This window comes from Gavialis gangeticus, unplaced genomic scaffold, assembly GCF_001723915.1.
Source record: "Gavialis gangeticus isolate Ggan-Ray unplaced genomic scaffold, GavGan_comp1, whole genome shotgun sequence".
In the NCBI taxonomy this organism is placed as follows: domain Eukaryota; kingdom Metazoa; phylum Chordata; order Crocodylia; family Gavialidae; genus Gavialis; species Gavialis gangeticus.
This window is the reverse complement of record NW_017729032.1, coordinates 212152518-212165510: the sequence shown is the minus strand read 5'-3', so window position 1 is coordinate 212165510 and position 12993 is coordinate 212152518. Positions and strand designations below refer to the sequence as shown.

Genomic DNA, 12993 nt, shown 5'->3' with positions numbered 1-12993 from the left:
TTTTAGCACTTGGTTTATGCACACATTAACACATGAAACTGGTTTTAAGTACTTGTTATGTGGCTCAAAGTTATGCCACTCCAGAGCAGGATTATCTCTGATCCAGGTTACCCAGATCATGTTATACAAAGGTGCAGCCACTCCAGGCTATGCCTTAATGTAAACACCCCACCTGCCCCACCTCCCCTGCTGGCCCAAATCGGGCCCACTTCCCCTCCTTGCCCTCCCCAGTCCACCAGATCCCCACTAACTGCACCCCCCTGCCCCCTCCCATAGCTTACTTGTGGCTGCCCATGCTGTCTCTCCCAGGGGAGCAGGTAAGGAAGAGTTAACAAGCAACGAAGGGAAGTGGTGGGGGTGAGCCCTGAGGAGCCAGGGTGGAGCCCTGGGAATGGGGGCAGGGAAAGGAGGAAATAGGGGAGCCCCAGGAGGGAGGGAGGAAGCCTGGAATTGGGGTGGGAGGGGAGGTGGGGATTCTTACCTTTCAATCCTCCAGGCCCTGCTGGTTTGAACACATGACTGTTTCAAACTCACCACTAACACTGATCAATATTTGTGTGGCCCATAGTGTAACATATAACAAAGCCCTAAGTTAGTAAAGTCTGTTTTTTCTTGGATGGAAAACGCTTTTTGACAAAATGGAAATCTTCATTAGAATTCAATTTTAATGGAAAACCACAACCTGGGCTTTTGTATTTTGTTTGTCAGGAATAAATGAAAATGTATAGCTTTTTGAGAAAACTAAAAAAATCAGAAGAACAATATCCACAAAATTGAAAAAAAAAAAAAAAAGAATTTGTTTCTGAGGCGGAAGAAATGATTTCCCAGTGAGTCTACTCTGAGAGGTGATATGTCTGAACATCAACATAAGAAAGATGGGAATTAATTATTGAGGTGCATGTGATCATACTTGAGACATTTTTTACAACCTGATTTTGTAGGGTCTTAGGTAATGATTGGCTACATTTCATTCAACAGTCCTAATAAATGATTTCTGCCCTTAATATCTATACGTGCAAATCAGTGCAACCATCCAGTTGTTTCTTTCCCCTCTCTCTGCAGCAGTGTTGACCAATATTTCTCTCTACCCTCCTCCCCCAAGTGAAGCAGCAGAGCTTCTTTTGTATAAAACATAATGCTGCTGGGTGCCACAATTTTTTTGAGGAAGTTGGTAGCAGAGAGAGTTAAAAACTTGTTTTAGAAACAGTCCTTGTTTATGGAAATCCACTGCTTTCAATGAAATAAGGTGGCAGAACCTGTAAGAATCTCTCATTAGAATATGGAAGCATGTGCAGAAGTCAGATTTCCACATTGCACATCAGATATGCCAGTTTAGATCCTGCTTAACATCTCAAGGGAGGATCTGGCCTGGAGCTGGCTCTTCTACAGTAGAAAATTTAGGCAATGGATGAAAATGTTTATTTTTATTATTAGCCTCAACATAATATGTCTTTGACGAGTAACTTTTTCAATTTTTTTTTTGGAAAAATACCACTTTATTCAAAGTCAAAGTCATGAAGATTATGCATTAATATGGAATGCACTGTTGCTATTTCTGAATCTCCCACCAATTAAAAAAATGTTAGGAATTCCCCAAACGGCACCTCTTTATCCAGGCCACTTACAAATGTGGTTAAAAAGAACAAAGTTATATCTTCAGAAAGGAAGGAGACTTTTGAGTCACATCTGACACATTTAACTGCAATGACTACTTTCCATAGTTCAAGGTTTTAACTGTCTATCTTACTACTGTGTAAAAGCGTTTGATAATGATTAGTCCCTGATGCTTATCCTGTTACAGGATACTTATACACATGCATGAGATACCAAGGGGAGGGTTAAGAATGTACTCAAGACCTTGTGTTTTCCAAGTGTAAAACCACTGGTAAGACTGCTGGATCAAATCAAACTCTAGCCTAATGTGTTTTGTTACCTTTCTGTTTCACCCAAGATCAGGTCTGTCATATTTCTATGTCTAGATATTCAACCTACATGCTAAACTGCAGGTGTGGAGAAATAGACTCCGCAAAAATAAAAAATACAGCAGGGGAGGAGCCACCATTGTATTTTTGTCTGCAAGTTATAATTATGCACCCAAGTACTCAGACAGAAATACAACATTCCAAAGAAAAACAGGACTTTGTATGAAAGCAGGATGACGTCAGGAGGGGGATATAGCAACAAAATGGTGGTTATCTCCAAGTTATGGTCAGTTCTCTATTAAGAGAAGTCCCTTTTTTCAAAAGCTTTAACCAATGTAACACTTAAAATATCAGCTGTAGCAAGATAAATATATTTAATAAGTTCAAAGGAGTAAGGAAATAGGATTTCAAGACAGAAGCCACAAACTGGGAAAATGCAATATCCTTTGATGACAGATAAAGGCAAATAAAAATATGTCTTGAAAATCATGGTCTGCCTGAGCCAAAAAGAACCATTCAGTTACCAAGTGTAAGGCCTGCTAGATGCTTTAGTCAACAGCACACAGAGGAATGAGGTGGGCAGCATTCACATCTGGCTGCCTCTGACTCCCTGACCCAAATAACCAGGTAGTCATATATAGCTGGGTCAATGGGCAGAGGCCTTTGACACCAGTCTGGAAACAGGGCTCTAAATCACACCTCTGAAGCTGTAATGAGACAGCTGAACAGTGCTGCCACTGCACCCTTTATTTCTGAAAAGTACAATCATGAACTATAACTCTATAACAATACAGAGCCAAGCAGATATTCTCTTGCAGTATAATATCAAACTGATTCCTGCAAGCCTTCCATGGGTTGAACTGTCTTTGCCTTTAGGGCTGTTCTGTGCATGAAGGACTTGAAGAATTAGCTCCAGATTTGGCCTTTGAAAACACAAAGTCAGTGGCTTTAGTTCACTCTGCTGCACTCATCTGGACTACCTAGATATATTATATTATTGTAATAATCCTCAGCTTTCTATTTTTAAAAGAAGTTTCTAGCTGCACATTTGAAAATATGATCAAATCACTGCCTGAAAGTTTGTAATAGATTTTATCTAAGACAAACCCTTTATCTATATTCCAAACTAGGAATATCAAGGCCAGAGATCCCTTTACAAGGCCCCTAGATCTGTTTATAGTTTAAGGGATGTTTCATAGGCAGGCCATAGCTACAAAACCTACAGAACTGCTGGAACTCTATGGAACAGTGACTTGGGAAAGGATCTTTGTAGGAGGCACGCAAACAAACATGCACTCCTAGGGTGATGCTGTATTAGAAAGGCCTAAGGCAATCCTTACATTGATAAACAGCAGGGAGTAGTGACTAGAAATAAGAGCAGGTGGTTTTATAGACAGCAATGATGAGACTGATAACAGAATAATGTATACAGTTCTGTTGTCCATATTTTAAAAAAGGATGTTGAAAAACTGAAGAGGGTGCAAAATAGAGAACTATTATTTCAAGCCTGGACAAAATGACTTTGTTATGTCATTGGGAGAAAATACTGGATAGTACAAGAATCTTTTATTTAGGACAGGGATGTCCAATTTCCCAGCGGACAGAAGATGCACACCTCCCAGGCCACATGCCACGTAGGTCACACACCATACCCACACAGCACTGCACAGGCTTCCCCATTGTACTGCACCACAGGTGTCCTCCCCTGACCACTGTGCAGTGTTGAGCCATGCAGCACCATACAGGCACCCGCAAGCTGCAGGCTCTCTGGTGGTGTTCTGAAGGAGGGAAGTGGAGCCAAGAGACTGTGGTGGCGGCAGCAGGAGGGTAATGAGAGAAATGGCACCTGGACCACAAGCCCACATGCCACCTGTTAACCTTTTGCAAGCCACATGCAAACTGCAGGCCAGCTGTTGGACAGTCCTGACCTACATGACTAAGGCACCACAAGAACCACCAAATACAACCAAAAGCAGAACAAATACAAATGGAAAAGAAGGTGTATCTGTTTAACAGAAAAGTTGATTCACAGAACAATTTTATGCAGTCATACTGAAAGTGCTGCACAGAATCAGAGTAATTGTCGCTTCATGCAACACAGAGATTTAAATATCTCTGAAACACAGAGATTTACTTGCATGACCTGGGGATAGCAGGGCAGACCCTATGAGGAGAGGCTACAGGACCTTAACCTGTTCAGCCTTCGCAAGAGAAGGCTGAGAGGGGACCTGGTGGCCGTCTATAACCTTTCTAGGGGGGGACCAGGGGGGAATGGGAGAGACCTTGTTCCCCCAAGTGCCTCGCGGAGTAACAAGGAATAACAGCCGTAAGTTGTTAGAGAGTAGGTTCAGACTAGACATTAGAAGGCATTACTTCAAAGTCAGGGTGACTAGGATCTGGAACCAACTTCTAAGGGAAGCTGGTGCTGGCTCCTACTTTGGGGGTCTTTAGGAAGCTTGATGATTACCTAGCTGGGGTCATTTGAGCCCAGTTTTCTCTTCTGCCCAGGGCAGGGGGTCCGACTAGAAGATCTGCAAGGTCCCTTCCGACCCTACTTCTATGACTTTATGAAAATAAGGTCAGCACCCATTTAAAGCGGTGGCCCTGACTGGCTCAGTTGGGGTCAGAGATAGGCATGTGCTAGGACCCAGCTACTAGTGCTTTTCCCTATGATTAGGGACCACTGTACTTCAGGCTCCAGCAGGGGAGAAGCGGGCTCCCTGCAGGCTCACCAGAGCCAATTTCAGGTGTTTTTCAGGGTTGGCTCTCCTACATCTATGATTGGCTGAGGGAGCCCACCATGGGGCTGATTACCATTGAACAGCAGCACACAGACTGTTCTTCAGCTGTTTTAAAAAACACCACTCACCACTTATTAAACAACAACTTTTAAGTAAAGCTTACCGCTTAGAAGCTTACCACAAACTTAATGAAACCATAATAAATAAACTTTATTAACCAGCAATTTTTACTGAGTCCTAACTTTTAACTCTCCTGGGCCCTGCTCTGCCCTGCCAAGCATAGAAGGAGAGGGGGAAATTCCTCTTTGCTCCTGTGTAACAGCAAAGCAAAATGGAGGGGGGGCCATGCCAGGTGGGGTGGGTGGGCACCCTGTGCCCCACCCCAGGCTGTGGGGACAGGCGCCTGGCATGCCTGTGCCCACAATCCCTAGGGCAGGGTGTACTTACCTGCTCCACTCTTGGCAGGACTCTTAAACTCTCTGCCAAAACAAGGAATCAAACAACCTGATTGGTTGAGCCCTGGCAGGTGCTCTGCTTGTACTAAGCAGCCCCTGGAAACACGTGGGGCTTCCACAGTGTTTCCAGGGCTCTGCTGCCTTTCTTCTCTGTGCTTCAGGTCAGTTTTGTTTTTGTTCTTTTTTGGGGGCGGGGGGGTTAACTTTTTTCCCCTGCCTTCCCTCTCCCATATAGTTTCAGGCCATTTCCAGCCAAATTGCAGTTTTCCAGGGCTTCAGGGGAAACCCTAAATTTTGGGCTTTCCCCTGAAATCCTCTGCAGCCCAAATTAAAGTGGCCCCTACCTATGATGGCATGGGGAGAGTGACTTCTGCCAAAGTTCCCCACCACCAAATACCTCAAAAGCCCCATATCCACAGGCTAGATCAAATGGCTTTGTGGGCTTTATCTGGCCCACAGGCTATACTTTGCCAACCCCTGGATTAAAATATTAACATTTTATACCATGCCTAGCACCTAGCACAAAGCTGTTTATAAAAAAAGAAATAATACTCTTTTAAAAATCCTTAATAGCTCTGGATAAATACCTCAACATGTTTCTGTAAGCATTTGATTCTAAAGTTGAAATTTGTATTATCAAAAATGATACCAATCATGCATTTTAAGTAAGTATAGAAAACCAATTAGATTAGATTTAAAGCCTACAAAACTAAATGAAAAAATTTACAGAAACAATAACATGTGACCAACATAGCCAATTCAAATTAAATAGAAGTTCTTACATTTTGAATACTTGTAATGAATGATTCCATGATGATCTACAAATCAAATATTACTCCTAGAAATTATTTACTGGATAAGTCTGAGTAAGAAACGTAAAAGATATCTGCAGATAATTAATGAACTTAAACAGAACAAAATAAGAAGCTAGATTTACTGAATAAATTATCTACTACATTTTGTTATCCAGTTGTGTCATAGGAGGCAACATTGTCCTTTTATAGTTGAGCACAAGTATATAACATCTAAAATTAATTTTATGTCAAGAATAAAATATAAATTTAAACATCTTAGATTAGCTATATTAAATAAACAAAACATTGCTAAGAGTTTTCTCTTTTTGTATATGTTTTTAATGTAAGATACTTCTTACATATGACAATTAAAGTAAGAATTGACATATGTAAGAAGAATCATATGTAAGAAGTGTCATATGTAAGAAGTGTCATATGTAAGAAGTTAGTCAACAGTGGTATTTACTGCTACTCTATCTATTGCATTATGGAAGTACAGGGTTTGTGACATAAGGAGTATCTCAGTGAACTAAAATCAGTTCTTTCAGCCAGTTTTTCTATGGGTAATATCATGGTAATGTTTTCTTTTACACTTAAAGCCAGATTGTTTTTTCCTGAATTCAGGATGCTGCAAACTGTATATCCCTTTGCACTGCTGTGGGAGTTGCTTAAAAGAAGACTTATCAATTAAATCATTGTTACTCTTTAGCATTCCTACAAAAGGTGAAAGTTGATTGTCCTGCAGCCTCAATAAGCAGACTGCTTCAGAGATGTGTTCACTCAGCACTAATGTGGTTCCTGGTTATCCAAAACATATCTTCTCCCCTGCTGCCACTACAAGGATTGTGCTGGGCCAACTGAGTTTCCTTTCTGCTACAGAGTAGATTGCAACTACTGCCTCTGGCACATGTTACACTTAAGACATAATTAACCATTTAATGTCTTAAATTGTTACCTGGCTCCATGTTGATGGAATTCATAGTGTATGATACCCAATAGTGTAATAACAAGGAATAAGCCACAAAGTTGTTACACAAAAAGTGTGTGCTAACTTTATCGCTGGTATCACACCATTAAATGAATGTGTCATCAGGCTGGGGCTCCCAGCTGTGGGGACACACCATGCACCCACATGGCTGGAAGTCATCGTTTCATAGTTGTTAGGGTTGGAAGGGACCTCAATAGATCATCAAGTCTGACCCACGGCCCTAGGCAGGTTATATGACCCCAACCAGGTGCCATACGACACCAGCACTCTTTCCTGCCCAGGGCAGGGGGTCGGATTCTATGATCTATTGAGGTCCCTTCTGACCTTAACAACTATGAAACTATGATGTCCAGCCATGGGGGTGAATGGTGTGTCCCCACAGATGGGAGCCCCAGCCTGATGACACATTCCATTGGTGACATGTAGGGGGTGCACGTGGGTGTACGTGCACCCCCTAAGATCAGCTGTGCACCCCCTGGAAGCACCAGCCCTGAAACCAGAAGTGAACTTCTGGTTTTGCCACTGGCTTGGCGATCGGCCACTGGGAGACACCCCTCCCTCCTCATTAGCGATATGGTGCCCCCCCCCGACTCAGGAGGAACCAGTTGCCCATGACACATTTAATTAATGGTGTGATTAGAACCAGCCACAAAGTCCCATCAGCTGACAGCTTCCAACCTTGAAGGTACAGGAGCCCAGGTTAGGTAATGGCTCCCAGCATTGGGGGCACAGCCATGAGAGCTGTCTACTTGCTGGTACAGGGGGAGCCTGGGATCACAATCCCAGGCTCCCTCTATTCCATCAATAAGGCATGATGGGATCTGATGCTCAATCCCACAATCATGCTTCCTGCCATGAACATATGGTGTGGCAGGAAGTGTGATTGTGTGGATCAGGCATCAGATCTCCTCACACCTTCACTTACACATCTGCCAAGGGCCTACCTTCCACCACTACAGGTTCAACCTCCTACACCATAGTCAGATTTCCCACCACTGGATTACTCTGCTTAGGGTTACAGCAGAGAAAGTGCTGGGCTTGGGAGAACTTTTTGCTTCTGAAAGACAAATCAAAAGAACACCATTTTAATGTAAAATGAAGTTTGCAGTAACTAATTAAAGAATATCCTCCCTAATGTAGAGAACTGACAGGTATTCTACTACGTAGATAGATGAAATCTTTTAATTGATTTATGCATCTCAAGTTGTCCAAGGAGTGTGACAAATGGCCCTGCATGGTGAACTTTCAAATCTGGATATCCAATATAATTAGGAGATGCATAAACTTACATATAGCCCAACAGGACCATACTGAATATTCAGGAAGCTCCAGCATGTTTTTTTAGCATGGCTTAAGTGAAAGGCAAAGTTTTTTTATGTTGAAACAACTGCATAGTTGGGGTGATTTAGACAGCTTTCAGGCATAAGGTACGTTCCCTCGAGTCTTAGAAAGAAGTAGACATAATTGACCTAAGTGTCAGGTAGAACAATAACCTATATAAAACTCTATATGTATGGTTTAAATGACACTAATGGGGCTCAGTTATTTCCCTTCCAGAGCCATGTATAGAAGGCCTCTCCACATGCAGAAAACAAATCAGCTGAATCTGCAGTATCCTCTGAAAAACATTCCTACCAGGGCCTGGAGTCCACAAAGAGAACATAGATTAATAATGGGGAGGTATACAAACCACCCATCTAGCCTTAGCAAGGTTCCCTTTGAGAAATAATATGGCCTTTCTGGTCCAACCTATTCATACTGGATGAATATGAAACTAGAGGTTTCCTGGGAAGCAATATCAACTTATATACAGTGGTCAGATATATATTTTTTATTTCAAATGAATTAATAAAAAAGATAACTACATCTAGTTAACAAACTAAAATATTTACCAAATAAAAATGACCTATTTGAATGCTGTCTTTATGCAGAATACATACATGAAATAAAACAGTATATTGCAGGCTTTGAACTTTTCAGACTGATTTTCCTTCATATGACTACATCCTTTTCAACCCTGTTATTTGTCCTTGGCATTAGCTCCTTCTTTCTATTGGTTTAATTTCTGTTTTTAACTTTTGGCACCTCCATTTCAAATGTATGAACTTAAAAAAAGAAAAGAAAAGAAAGAAAGAACCAGCTGTACAAACACCAGTCATTTAAAAAGGAAAGTGACTTTCAATAAGTGTTGACTTTTATTGCAAAAAGCTCTGGAAAAGTACGTATCAGAAAGACTGGCATTTCCACTGTAATTTAAATCTAGCTTTATTAATAAAAATGTTAATACATTATAAAAATAGAAATATAGTATACCTACGGTTAAACCAAGTACACTGGAAGGATATAAGTCATCTTTAATAATACTTTGATTTGTAGCCTTCATGACTCTGTCTTCATTTTATTTCAAATGCATTTGAAAAATGTCTATAAATAGCGAATACTGACTGAATGTATAATTTTAGACTAATTCTTTTTAGCGTCTGAATCCTGCAGTAGTCTAGTGGATGAAACAGAGTCCTTTCATTTGAGAAACTGTAAAGTCTGAGTAGCAAATGGAAAGCCACAGCATAGAATTTACAACACATTATTCAACATCAACCCAGAAAGGATGCAGAGTTGCTTTACAAATATACAGTTTTTCATATAGGCTAAATGCAGACAGTCAAAAGGCCCAAGGCTGAATTGATTCAATCTTTACAGGTTCATCTAAGCCAGAGGTGGGCAAAATATGGCCTTGCAGGCCAGATCCGGCCCATAAGGCCATTCATCTGGCCCACAGAGCCCCTAAAAATTTACAAAATTTAATATTTATCTGCCCTTGGTTCCTGTTAAAAATGACAGATATCCAAGGGCAGTAAGACCCAGGGGAAGCCTGGCAGGCTCCCACAACAGCAGGGCCCACCTAGCCCTGCCCCACCAGCTGGAAGCTCCAGCAGGGGCTTCTGGCCTGAGACCACATGGCTGCCCGTGCTGGAATTGCGGGTAAGGGGGAAAGGGGAGAGGGCAGGGGAGGACCCTGGGCAGGGAAGGAGCCCGGGGAAAAGCTGAGTGCAGGGGGAAAAAAGTGGCCCCTCGCCCACCCTGTGACTGGCACCCCACTTGCAGCCACTTGTAGCCTGCCTGGGTCTGCCTGTGCCTGCTCCAGACAGCCCCGCGCAGGCTGCAAGTGGCTGCAGCAGGGAGCGCTGGGCATGGAGCGGGCGAGGGGCTACTTTTCCCCCCCTGCGCTGAGCTTTTCCCTGGGCTCCTTCTCGGCATGGAGCAAAGCGGCCCCTTGCCTACCCCATGGCTGGTGCCCCACACTGCAGCTGCTTGCAGCCCACACAGGGCTGTTTGGAGCAGGCACAGGCAGCCCCACATGGGCTGTGAGTGGCTGCAGCATGGGGCACTGGCCACGGGGCAGGGAAGGGCTGCTTTCCCCCTGCCCATGCTCAGCACCATCTTGTAACCCAGCCCCACAGCCAGCCTGAGCCCCACACCAGCTCCAGGCTTGCCCATCAGGGCTGCACACTGCGACAGCAGCTGTGCTCTCCCCCCCCGCTTGCCGCACCAGGCAGCATTTGCCACCGCCGCCAGTGGGCTGCCCAATGTGCAAGCTCCAGGTGGGCAGCAGCACCAAACACTGGCCGGCGCAGCAAGCTGGGGGGCTGCAGCTGCTGTCGCCATGCGCAATCCTGACGGGAAAGCCCGGAGCTGGCATGGGGCCCAACCTGGCAGCAGGGCCAGGTTACAAGCTTATGCTGAGCATGGGAAAAAGCAGCCCCTTGCTCACTCCATGGCCAGTGTCCCATGCTGCATCCACTCGCAGCCCATGTGGGACTGCCTGTGCCTGCTCCAGACAGCCCTGTGTGGGCTGCAAGAGCCTGCAGCAGGGAGCGCTGGCCATGGGGTGGGTGAGGGGCCGCTCTTCCCTGCGCTCAGCACCAGCTCCTTTCCTGCTGGGGAGCAGGGAGTTGGGGCTGTGCACTGTCCCCCACCTGTACCACAGGGCTGGGGGTCACTGGGACTGAGCAGGTATGGGAGCTAGCGGGAGCATGGGGCCCACACCGGTGTCCTGGGGCCAGTGCCAGCAGGACCCAGAGCAGGGCAGCAGGAACTCGGGGTCCCAGCTGGCAGGGGCTCTATGGAGCCAGGCCAGCTCCCCCCTCTCCCTGCTGGTGCAGCCCAGCCTGGCTCCAAAGACCCCTGCCAGCCTGTGCCCCACTTTGGGCCCCATCAGTGCTGACCCTGAGATACTGGTCCCAAGACATTGGGACATTTGTCCCAAGATGGTGACCAGGGGACGGGGCACCTGTCAAGGGGAAGGGCACCTGTCAAGGGTCAGAGCTACCCATGCAGCCCTCAACAGTCTGCCAAAACTGGGTAAGTGGCCCTCTGCCCAAAATAATTGCCCACCCCTGGTCTAAGCTGCATAGATTGAACCGATAAATGAGTGAACAGACATTCACTTTTGATTCCAGAAATGTAGCCACATGCCTGCAGTGGCTCAGGCCAGAAACTGGGGGCACTAGAGCATGCCTCCCTGCTTGGCTAGAGAAGATAGCTGGGGCCAAGGCTAGCCCATCCAACTCCCCTCTGTAAGGGGGAGTTGCAAAGCATCCCAGGATGCTGGGGAACTGTGAGTTAATTTGAATGTGGAGGGGTTCTGGGACAGAAGTTCAATAAACTGATTTAATCTAAATCAGTTAAGTCTGATACTACATCCATCCAAGTTTATCTTAAACTAATTTCAGTCATTTTTATATAGCCAGTGCAATACCACAGCTGGCAAAGTGAACAAAACTTTGGCTTGCATCTACCGATGCATCTCGAGCAAGACCCAGGATGTCATCCTCCCGCTGTATTTGGCCTTGGTGAGGCCGCAGCTGGAGTACTGCATCCAAATCTGGGCTCCACAATTTAGGAAGGACAGGGAGAAGCTTGAAAGAGTCCAGAGGAGAGCCACACGCATGATCAGAGGGCAAGAGAACAGGCCTTATGAAGAGAGACTGCAAGCTATGGGACTCTTCAGCCTGGAGAAGTGTGGGCTCAGGGGTGACTTGGTGCTAGCCTTTAAGTACATCAGGGGTGTGCATCAAGATCTGGGGGAATGCCTGTTCACCAGAGCACCCCAAGGCATAACAAGGTCCAACAGTCACAAACTACTGCAAGACCATTTTAGGCTGGACATAAGGAAAAATTTCTTTACCATCCATGCCCCCAAGGCCTAGAACAGACTCCCCCCAGAGGTTGGGCAAGCACCTACTCTGCACACATTTAAGAAACATTTGGAGGCTTATCTTGCTGAGATCCTTTGACCCTAGCTGACTTCCTGCCCCTTGGGGAGGGGGCTAGACCCAATATGAGGTCCCTTCCAGCCCTAATGTCATGAAATCTATGAATAACTTTTAAGTTCTTAGCTCATTTATGATGTAACCCAACTCTCATCAAAATCTATGTGACTGTTCCACTACTTCTCACAAGTGTTGAATCAGGACTCAGTATGAAAGGACGGAAGGATGGAGAGATTTAAAAAAAAATAGCAGCTCAGAATGCACAAGTAAAATGTTGTGGCTTGGATACATGGAAATCTGCATTCCTCAAACTGCCTGTGATGTGAGTGGGTACAAAGTTGCTAATGGCAAAGTCAAGATCTGATGAAGCCATAGAAAAAAGACTAAATATAAACAAATTCAAAAGTGCATGATAGACTTAGGTGCTCAAGTCTCATTCTTTTTAATGATGCATAAGATTCTGAGATTGAAACTCATTTTTGAAAAATAGGATGGAGGTATTTTAAAAGATTTGTTACCTATACTTTATTCTTAATACTTATTTTCATCACATTGAGCACATCTACCAGTGCAATTAATGGGCACCATTACACGTGATGGACCTCTGCTCTGACGTGTGCTAATTAGCATGCGTTGGAGCAGACTCAGTTAATTGAGTCTACTGAGAGTCTGTTAGAGTGTGCTAATTACACACTCCAGCAGGATGCCACATCAGCATCCCCATGCTTCAAAATGGTGGGGTGGGGGGTGCTTTAACTAAAGCTCATTAAACGAGTTTTAGTTAAAGCACCCCTGCCACCATTTTGAAGTGTGGGATGCA

General features: G+C 44.6%; 1 protein-coding gene and 1 long non-coding RNA gene across 4 annotated transcripts in view; one reads left to right on the top strand and one right to left on the bottom strand.

Annotated features, from left to right (window-relative positions):
* LOC109303041 overlaps positions 1 to 4738 on the top strand; it is a 10681-nt gene extending 5943 nt beyond the window's left edge. Inside the window, exons 2-3 of the long non-coding RNA XR_002098994.1 lie at positions 4263 to 4267; positions 4600 to 4738. This is a non-coding gene — a long non-coding RNA (uncharacterized LOC109303041). The remainder of the gene's footprint in view (positions 1 to 4262; positions 4268 to 4599) is intronic.
* ERG (ERG, ETS transcription factor) overlaps positions 1 to 12993 on the bottom strand; it is a 326982-nt gene that overhangs the window by 245553 nt on the left and 68436 nt on the right. The window lies entirely within an intron of this gene.